Consider the following 11028-nt stretch of genomic DNA (forward strand, 5'->3'; position numbering starts at 1 on the left):
AAAAAATTTAATTTTCAAGGGCAAAAGGTTGGTAACTGAATTCCGAGACAGTGTCCTCTAGAAACCAAATATTTAAAAAGATCAACTAACCACCAGCAGCCCTACATCTGAACACAGCACAATTTTGTTAGTCGTTGAATTCTTACTCTTGGTAGTAGCAGAATTCTTACTTTCATGGAGACAGGATGACACTAGGAGTTGGGGCAATTTTCTGGTTTATTTCTCACACAAAATGTCATACCAACCTGAGGGGTTGGGGATACATATTTATAGGATGCTAGCCAGCCAAGCATATGCCAAGATGCCAAGCATATGCCAAGATGCTAGTCCTATATGATGTCCTAGATGCTAGTCCTAGATGTTGTCCTAGATGCTAGTCCAAGATGCTAAGCATATGCCAAGATGCTAGTCCTAGATGCTGTCCTAGATGCTAGTCCAAGATGCTAGTCCTAGCTGCAGCCCCACACAGAGACTTATCCATCATTTCCCCCTAAGTCTTGTGCGTCATCTTGTGGGAAAGTTGAACCATCCCGATCCTGGAGCAGAGCTCAAGGAACTTGATCCTCCTAAGAGGCTTGGTAAGCAGGTCCGCAAGCTGATCTTTAGTGTTGATGTAGCTCGCCTTGATGCTCCCTTCCTCCAAACAGCCTCGGATGAAGTGGTACCTCACCCGGATGTGCTTACTCCGTTCATGGAAAACGGGGTTCTTTGCCAGGGCCAGAGCGGACTTGCTGTCTATCCTGAGCTCCACCGCTCTAGTGTCTCTGCCGAGGAGATCACCAAGCAGTCGAGCGAGCCAAAGCGCCCGAGTCGAAGCGGTGGAAGCCGCTATGTACTCGGCCTCGCAGCTAGACAGAGCCACCACCTGCTGCTTGACCGACTGCCAGCTAACGAGGCACTTGCCGAGGAGGAAGAGGATCCCGCTCGTGCTCTTGCTGGTGTCGATGTCGCCGGCATGGTCGCTGTCGCTGTACCCGACGAAGTGTGCCGCCCCAGGGCACCTAGGGTAGTAGAGGCCGTGGTCGAGAGTCCCCGCAACGTAGCGGATGATCCTCTTCACAGCCTGCTGGTGCTCCGTCGTCAGTTGCTGCATGAACCAACTAACGTAGCCGACGGAGAATGCCAAGTCCGGCCATGTGTGGGTGAGGTAGCGAAGGCTCCCCACAAGACGCCGGTACTGCGTAGCGTCCAGCTCCTCCGTCGTGCTGTCGCGGCTCAGCTTCAGCCTCTCCTCCATCGGAGTGAGAGCTAGGTTGCAGTCGGTGAGCCCAGCTAGCTCAACGACGCGTTTGGCGTAGGCGGTCTGTTGAAGCGTGATTCCGGAGTCATCCTAGTGCACCTCGATTCCCAGGTAGAAGGAGAGGCCCCAGGTCACTCATTTGGAAGGTAGCCTTCATCTCTTCCTTGAATGCCGCCACCTCCGCATCCTTGGTGCCGGTGATCACCAAGTTGTCGACATAGACACCCACCAGCAAAGCATTTCCTCCACTGCCCCGTCGATAGATGGCCGCCTCGTGCGGCTTTGCTCGAAGCCCATCCCCTTTAGCGTGGAATCCAACTTGGCATTCCACGCCCTCGGTGCCTGCCGCAAGCCATAGAGGGCCTTGCGCAGGCGGAGCACCTTGCCCTCCATGCCAGGGATCGCAAATCCCGGCGGCTGGTGCACGTAGACCTCCTCCTTCAAGTCGCCGTTAAGGAACACCGACTTGACGTCCATGTGATGAACACGCCAGCCCTCCTGGGCAGCTAGCACAACGAGGAGTCGCACGGACTCCATCCGTGCCACGGGAGCAAAGGCAACGTCGAAGTCGACCCCCTCCTACTGCACGAAGCCTCGTGCCACCAAGCGAGCCTTGTGCTTGACGATGGCACCGACTTCATCCCTCTTCAGCTTGTACACCCACTTAAGGGTGATCGCGCGGTGACCACGAGGAAGGTCAGCAAGCTCCCAGGTGCGGTTCTTCTCAACCGCATCCATCTCCAATTGCATCGCGGCACGCCATGCCGCGTGTCTCTCGGCCTCTGCAAACGACCGAGGCTCACCATCGTCACACGCAAGGTGCAACTGCGCCTCCAGGCCTATGCTCACCAGACACAGCGGTAAAGATGACAGAGCCGACGCCCTTGATCTCCACGCCGGAGGCATCCCCAAACTTGACGGAGCCTCGGACGCTAGAGTCAAGCTCACCAGACACAGCGGTAAAGATGACCGTTGCCTTCATCCATCGGCGCCAACTCTTGCTCAAGCTTCACCGCCACATGGTCCATCGCTCCAAAGCCTCCAACTTGCCCTTCACGCTTGCAACCGGTCTATCAAGCCAAGTCATGTCTTGATCTTCTCCACCTTGATCACATGACTCAATGTCATGTCTCATATGCAATGAGCTCCTTCATCATCACATGTGTGAGCTTTGCAACATCTTTGAGCCATTTCCACCTTCATGGCATATGTTGCTTACACACATGTACATATGGACTAATCACCTGTGTATCTCACATAAACACAATTAGTCCACCTATGTTGTCACTCAATTACCAAAACCACACAAGGACTTTTCTATCTCCCGCTTTTTGATAATTGATGACAACTCTACAAAGATATGGAAATTAAGCTCTTTTGGATTCATGTTGCTTGCCCAAGCAATTTTACCATGTGTAAATGATTTTGGACAAGTACCACAAACCCAAAATGGTAGTATTAGCTCCCCCTACATATGTGCTAGAGTGTTTGGTTTGAAACTCGCACATATGCATAGATTGGAATTGTGGGAGAGTAATTACTACCAAATGATGCTAAGGTGTATAGAATAAACCTTTAAAGTGTGATACCAATCGGAGTTGTACTTTTAACACCATCCTTAGCACCATGAGTAGCTAGTCAACAAAAATACTAGAAACCTCGTGAGACCAACATTATAAGCAAGGTTCTAGTACCATGTGTAAAAAATATAAGTCTAGCTACCATCCTATGCATGCTATTTATCAAATCATCATTTAAGTTCTACAACTAGTATACACCACGCAAGCATGCATATCAAATTTAAAAAATTTAAGCAATGCAAGCAAGCACATGACTATCCACATATCAAATGCAACCAATCAAAGTTCATGAGCTTGCCCCCCTACTTGTGTGCTTCTCTTGTCTAAGAATTTTGATCCATCTCTTTTCTTCAATGTTACTCCCTCTTTGTCCATGTCCAACCTCTACTTCTTTGTCTCAATCTCTCCCAAAGCTTTCATATCTTTGTACAATCTCTCCCCCTTTGTCATCAATTTCTATAAAAGGTGTGCTTCTTATTGATGCAAAGATTTGCATTTGGGGTAGATGGTTGAGGCTTGAATCTTGCATTTTTTATGGACATCACTTGATTGTTGGAATGACATCACTTGTATAGCTTCTTGAGGTACCACACATAGGATCTTTGACCTTGATACCAATTTGTGGGACACCTCCCCCTATGTGATAGCACGGGTCATCCATTTGATACACTTGAGCTCTTGTAGGTGAGGGATGCATTCTTCATTTGATGATCACTTAAGGTTGAGGATCACTTGTGGAACCATCATCTTGTATGATTGATACCACGTGTAGATGTGATACCACTTAAAAGAATTTTCTAGTATGGAACCACTTATTGGATTTATCAAAAAAAACATTTCTTGAACCTTTGCTATCTTCATGAGTACCACTTATAAGATATCACTTGTGAGTTGATCTAGACATCACTTGTGAATTCTTGATGAAATACTTGAGTCTAGATACCACTTGAAACAAACAAACTAGATATCCATTTGTATTGTTGTCATGTGCTTGATTTGTATTGTTGTCTTGTGCTTGTACTCTTATCAGTATCATGAGCTTCTATGGTTGACTTGAACTAAATTGATTTACCTAAGCTTCCAAGTCCGGTTTGAACCAATAACAAGCTTCTTCACACCTATTGCAAGGGTTATCTTGCCAATGTTGTACTTGTCACTTGTTAGCAATCCAAATTAAATCAAGTACTAGGGTTTACTAGCTCATGAATAAATTCATATACTAACCACTAGATCAACTAATCATTTCAAGTAATAGTGGTAGGCTATGAATTTAAACATTTCATTTGTTACACATGATCGTATGAAGCATGTACTATATGCACTAATCGCATACTAGTAAGGGATGAAACGATCATACACATTACAATGATACCTTTGCTATGTTAGAGTAGAGGATAGTCACATATATTCCAATTCATTACTCCAATAGCAATGTGAAGTCCAATTGTAAGTTTGGTGAAGACCAATCATGAATAATGAGATCCATTCTTCACCCATATGATTTGAGAACCACTATGATGTAGACATGGCCCGATCTTCCGATAGGTACGATAGAGTCGATTGGTGGAGACTCAATGTTCATGATCTAGGCTTCGAACCAAGACTAATTCGGTCCCCCACAACTATTACACCACTGCTCCATTGGTTATCAACCACACGAACGTGATTGACCTCGCTGAGAAGGCTTTCCAGCAAGCGAATCGAGAACACAAGCAAGAACGGGATGAACGCAATCTGAAATTGCAAATAAATATGAGGCTTATGATAACGAGAAGGAGCTCAAGTCTTTATTCAAAAGGACTAATCACCATAGGTGAACAAGATCAAGAATTGGGGCCTTGGTTCACAGCAAGCAGCCTTGGCGGCATAGTTACAGCAAAATGATGTTTGTTTCACGAGGAAATAAAGAACTAAATAAAACTCAAACCCTAAGGAGAGTGATAGCTCCTAATTATAGAGTCTTGGGCATCACCCCCCTAGATGCACCCCCTAATGGGCCTAAACATGATACATGGTCCAACGGCCAAAAGACGGTGTCACAGCACCCTGACAGATTCTGGATGTTGAATTGTTTTGACAATTCCCATTGATTTCGAAGAGCTTTTGATGTGAGACCACTTGCATTGGCTTCCTTATTTAATTAGCTTTCCATCCATATATGGATTGTTGAAAATGGAGCCCAGACATGCTCGTGTGACTAGTTTTATGATAGACTAGTCCTGTAACCCAAGATGGGCTCGAACTTGATTTGGGCCTCCACCTTGGTGACTCGAACCGAATGAGCTTCGGGCCTCTTTCTCAGTTAGGACAACCTCACTGATTTCCTTAGCCTCTATCTCCAAGCATGGTCGTATGTATGGAGCTCATGTCCTTATCATCCTCCCTTTCTTAATGAAAGTCGTCCTCGACATCGATTGTGCTTGAAACTGATCCTGCACAACACAAAGGAGAAAGGGGTTGCGAAGACAAAGGGAACTGAAATAATTGTGAGAAGGAATGTGACCATGTTTCCAAGTTTCTAGCGTGTCATCTCGCATAAAAATTTTAGCAAGCTTGTAGACTCTATGATCCAAATGCACACGATGTATGTCAACACTATCCTATAAAAGATTAGAACTATCTAAAGACAATGCAGGAATAGATGGTCTAGCAGACATAGGTAGCAACTAACAATGGTCCCCTTCTTGAAAGTGAACTTGTTTCTTTAAGGAACATGAGAAAATGTTTGTATTATCATGGCTGTCCTCTAAACGATCATAATCTTGTACAACAAAAGGAGAATTCATATTACTACGAACGTATACTCGATGTATCATATATTATCCTTTGTTGTTATATTTGCCAATAACATTATATGTGTGTTTAGAAAACCAAGGCAAATCAACATATTTAAAAAGGCTCTCCTCCAAATAATCTAGGTTACACAAAACATTAAATTTAATGTAACCCAAAGTATATAAAGAAGACAACAGTTTAAGCTCATCAGTTTTTGTAGTAATATGAATAACATGTTTATTTTCAGCACAAGTGATTGGTTCCAAAACATGTAAAACTGAAGCATCATCAACCAATTCATCTTTATCACAAGGAACATCAGGCAAATTATCATGGGACAAAGATAAATCAAGAGAGGGTCCCACTAACAATTGTTCTATGATAGCAGGTTTGTGGAAAAATTTAGTACATTAAAACAATTCTCACCTTTCGTGAGTGTTGCACTATGGGCATTACCTGTGTTCTCAGTAGGAGTAATAGGTGCATTGTGGAGTGATGGTTCTAAATTTGCATATGAGGTTGTGAGCTCCTCATTTTCTTCCATGTCATCCTCTCGCTTATATACATTATCCTGCAGAAGGTTAGTCATAGCAAGAGGAATAACATACTCTTCCTCTAAATGGTGCACCTCAGTATATGAAGTCAAAACATGAGGTGGATTAACAAAGGTTTCTCGCATAAGGAGTTTCATATCATTCCAAGTTTGAGGTTTATCAGAAGGATCTATAGACTCCCACCAAGATAAAGCAGAATGTCGCAAAACACTAGCTGTATTTTTTACCTTCCTCCTTGGACACATAAAGCGAGTAGCAAATATGTTATCTATGGCAATTTCTCACTCCATGTACTCATCAACACCTATATCATCATAAGTTGGTGGATACAAACAACCTATCATTGTTAGAATCAAACAAAAAAATACACTAATATGTATTTTCCTATCAGCTACTATAGGATGGGGTCAAGGAGTAAAGTCACACACTCTCAAGTGTCTTACCACGGTCTTACATGTGTTCTCACCAAAGCAACAGGCGGTGCAATCGGTCGATGACTGTGATACCATTATAGCTTGAGTGTAACAGTTGCAAGACGAACCTATACTTGGTTAGAAGAAAGTATAGCTTAGATAGGCATAATATAGTAGCAAGGAATAACAATATTCGCAACTGAATAGCAAAGCTGAATAAGTATCTCAAGTACTTGTCTTAGTTGCTGGCCTATTCACGTTTCAAGTACCAGATGTGTCAAGAGATGTGAACAACAGGAATATGATTAGGAACAAGGCAAAAATTAGCACATGCAAACATAGCTCAAATGGCGCTCTCTATGTGCTCCTCTAGATATTGTTCCACTTTTGCCCCTCTTATTTTTCTCTATTTTTTGGCTGTCGTTGTTTTTTTGGGATTCTTTGATTTTTTCTTTTTATTTTTTTGATATTTTTTCTTCACTTAGGAGCACAAAAGAAGTAACCATAGAAAATATGAGCTTAAACAAATAAAAGGCATGGCCTATGGAAAATTCAGAAGATGTGCTCAAAATTGACAAAAAGTTTGTGACCATGAAAAGAGGATCTTGTGACCAGTTTTTGGCCAAAATAAAATTTTCCGAACCCAGCAAAGCAAGGATGGATGGATCCAACATTTTTCCCATCGATTCTGATAAATGGAACATCGTAATCCAAGTTCGTATGCGAAAACTAGACCAGTTTTAAGAACTGACTCCGAATTAGAGGACAAAGTGGGAACAATGCACGCAAAATTGGTCACGACAACAAGGATTTGATGGAAATAGTGAAGACAAGTGTAACAAATTAGATGGCATGGACTAGGGTTTGATGGATACAAAGGAAACAAAACAAGGCTTGAAGGTGTTCATGGATTATGATAAAAACAAAGGGAAAGACAAACTAGACTAAAAATGATCTAAAACCAGCAATCAGAACATGCCCTAGGACACAAACTCAACAACACAAAATAGAGACGAAATTACATGGCACAACGAGGCTATAGGACAAGGAATATGTGGCGGTGTATATTTTTTTGGCTTTTTGTGGACTATAGGTAATGCAAAAACAGTAACAATCTAAAGGGAAAAACAAAGTTATACCTAACGAGCAACAACGTCTCTGTTTACACCAAAATTTGGAAGAAGAGTCGTAGGGACTTAAAAGCTCCCAAGATCATGTCATCAAGAAATCAATCGCATGCAGTTCGGTGTCAGTTGATTTGAATGCAAAACTAGAATTGGCTTTCTTCAGATAGCGCCAGCAAATAATGACAAAGGCTACGATCGGTGCCGGGACAAGACATGTTGGACTCTATAGAAAGGAAAAGATTAGAGTCCAAGTTATCTTAAATTAGGAATGTTTTCTCTAGGGTCAAAGATTGTGATCAGTCATGCTTAGATAGAAGTCATGCGCAGGTCCTAGGTATAAATATCAAAGCCCAGCTATTGTAAAACACACAATCATTCAAATACAAGTTATTTACTTTTTTTGGCTCTGACCACCCCTTAGGAGTAGGAGTAGAGTAGATCTTGGCAAGTTCTTCAGCAAGTACGACTGCATCGATCCGATCTACCTCTACTGCTTGTCTGTAATTATCATCATGGCTTATACCTCTGTTCATACGGCTATATCGATCTGATCGACCTCCACTGCAAAGACATATGTTGATATATGAATTACAAGTCTGGAACATCCTGGATCAATCTCAACACTTCTAGCCGAATAGCATTAGCTTCTGCGATCTGTTATTTGTCTTCTTCGTCTGATCCAGGAATGCTCTTGAGGCTACTTCGGATGGCTCTACCTTCTCTGACTTTGGCCAACGGTTCTCATTTCTTTTATTGAATAGCATCAGGTATTTGAGCAAGGATGGACTTATGATGATCAATAGCAATAAGACTCTAGAGAAGGCTAAGGATGGATTACCCTTGAGGGCCAAGAGCAAAAGAGGCGAATGATTTGTCAGCCAAAGTCCACAAGAATCTTGTGATGGATGACTTAGAAGACTTGAGTTGCCTTCGGCTGCATGCTCTTGAAAACATAGAAGCCCATAAACTGAGGATTGCAAAATATTACTCTTAAAGGGTCAAGAATGAGCAATTTTCTGAAAGAGATTTGGTTTGGAGAGTAAAATTGTCGATCGGGTCAAAGGACAACAAGTTCGACAAATGGTCACCTAGTGGGGAAGGACCTTATCGGATCAAGCGTTGCGTGCCTGGTAATACTTATATTTTAGAAACACTAAAAGGAGAAGAAGAATTCGGTAGAGCAATCAAATGGGGAATATTTAAAGGAATATTACCCTAATGTTTGGATTAATACTTGACAACCAATTTGCTCGGTTGTCGGCTCTAATAGCCGATACCAGAAGGGTATCGCTTCTAGTGTGAAAATAAACCTAAAGGAGTAAAAGCCAGTACAATCTGTATCGCCCGCAGGAGCAAAGCAAACACGAACAAAGTGATGCATATAGTATGAAGTACGAAACAAGAAAAAATTACTCAAGATAGAGAAATTGTTTGCTAATATCACCTATTACAAACTATGGGCCGGAAAATACTTTGGCTACTATATCATCGGCCTGAGAGATAAAGGCTATGGAGTTAGCAGCACTAAAGAAATCCTCAATCAGGTGTTCATAATCCCCAGGGTGTGCCATGGCTAGAAAACCATGGGGGAGGAACCGAAGTTCATGGCCAAAATGGGCTTGCGCAGAAGCCAACGCCATGGCGGCACCATGGCGAATGCCATGCAGAGCGACCTCCCTAACATGGTTCGGGATGTCATGCAGGCGAACCACTAGGATGGCGCCTCTAGCATTAACAAATCTTGCCGCATGCTCCGTAGCCAATCAGAGGCTCTCTAGTTGGATAGGCAAATCTAAAAAGATTCAAAGGGGAGATGATCAAAATCTTGAGGATGAAATTGAAAGGAAGTAAAGGTTATGATAGATATCTCGCCCATGATTCTAGCCTCGGCCTTGACCAACCTATCCTTCACCGAATCAGCCTCGGGAGGTGATCGACATTGAACCATGGCCAGAGCCGATTCTGTAAGGGAGAGACATTCAGCGAGACCCTAGCCTTGCCGATCAATGGAAGCAAGCAGATAGTCATTATCAATCCGCCTCCTTTGATAACAAGGGAGCTGGCGACGAGCTATTAATGAAGAAGACCCTTAAGGCCGAATGGAGTTGGCCCTATCCCCTAAGGTAGTGGGGGCATCACGAGTTGTACCCTCCTGACGATGAAGGCGCTGACGCAATAATGCAGGTCCGTTAAGGGCCTCCTCAGCAAACCTCTTGCTGTTCTCCATGATCTCAAACCTACGGAAAAGCAGGTACTATACTAAGGACACGGAAGGTTTGAGACAAAGCGAGTTGTTTTTTGATCCCCAGCCGTGGCCCATATATATAGCCCGGGAAGGCGAGGAGATAGATTTCGCCGGGGGTGTGAAATTGAAATCAGATATGAAAACAGATCGACGCTCCAAAAATTCAAGGGATAGATAACAAGGAGATAACAGATTCAGACTTATTGCTTTCCCAAGTTACAGAATATCATGGGATGGATACAAAAGATTTACATTGACCAGCAATTAGCCCACCAAGGTTTCTTTGGATTAAAGGGAGTTTGAATCCCCACAGGGCCGAAAGTTATCATAAAATGAGTCACATTGGCCTGTTATTAAAATTATGATAGAGAAGGGGAAAAGCCACCTGCCCAAGAGATGGCCAGCTGATTTCTTGAAGACTGGGAAACCGTTGGAAATAAGCTTGTGGCTTTCCCGATGGTCATTTGATTGAGCAAACAAGGGGAAGGTGTCCATACATTTTAGCCCTTGCAAACACTAGAACAACTCTACGAGCATGAAGAGAAGACCCAGGCGATATCACAAGGATTCTTCTAACCACAGTAGCTGATTCTCTTGCTTGACAAGGTGCTAAGATGAGCGACACAATCACCCTATGCACAAGAATTCTTCTAACCGCTCAAGATCTTCATAGCAAAAAGATAGACCATGGAGGGGCCGGCGGAGTCAGAAGCACTCAAGGGGGCATATGGAAGAGAAACATAGCTGGATTGTTGAATTGCTCTCGCTAGGGTCAGGTAGACATTTTATAGCCGGCCTAGAAGGATAAATCCAAGTGCCCGTGAAGCAATGTTGCTCTCGTAAAAGTTTTGAGGCATGGGCACATGAGCTCACATAGACGGCGACAAAGAGTAGACCCTAGATCAAGATTCTCTACCCGTGACTATGGACCAATCAGGGATACAAACATGATAATTTTGGAATAAAATTACTTTTGTCCCAAAATTGGTGGGCATGTGTTTACACCAAAATTTGGAAGAAGAGTCACAGGGATTTAAAAGCTCCCAAGATCATGTCATCAAGGAATCAATCGTGTGCAAGTCGGTGTCAGCTGA

This window comes from Miscanthus floridulus, chromosome 19 (genome assembly GCF_019320115.1).
Source record: "Miscanthus floridulus cultivar M001 chromosome 19, ASM1932011v1, whole genome shotgun sequence".
In the NCBI taxonomy this organism is placed as follows: Eukaryota; Viridiplantae; Streptophyta; class Magnoliopsida; order Poales; family Poaceae; genus Miscanthus; species Miscanthus floridulus.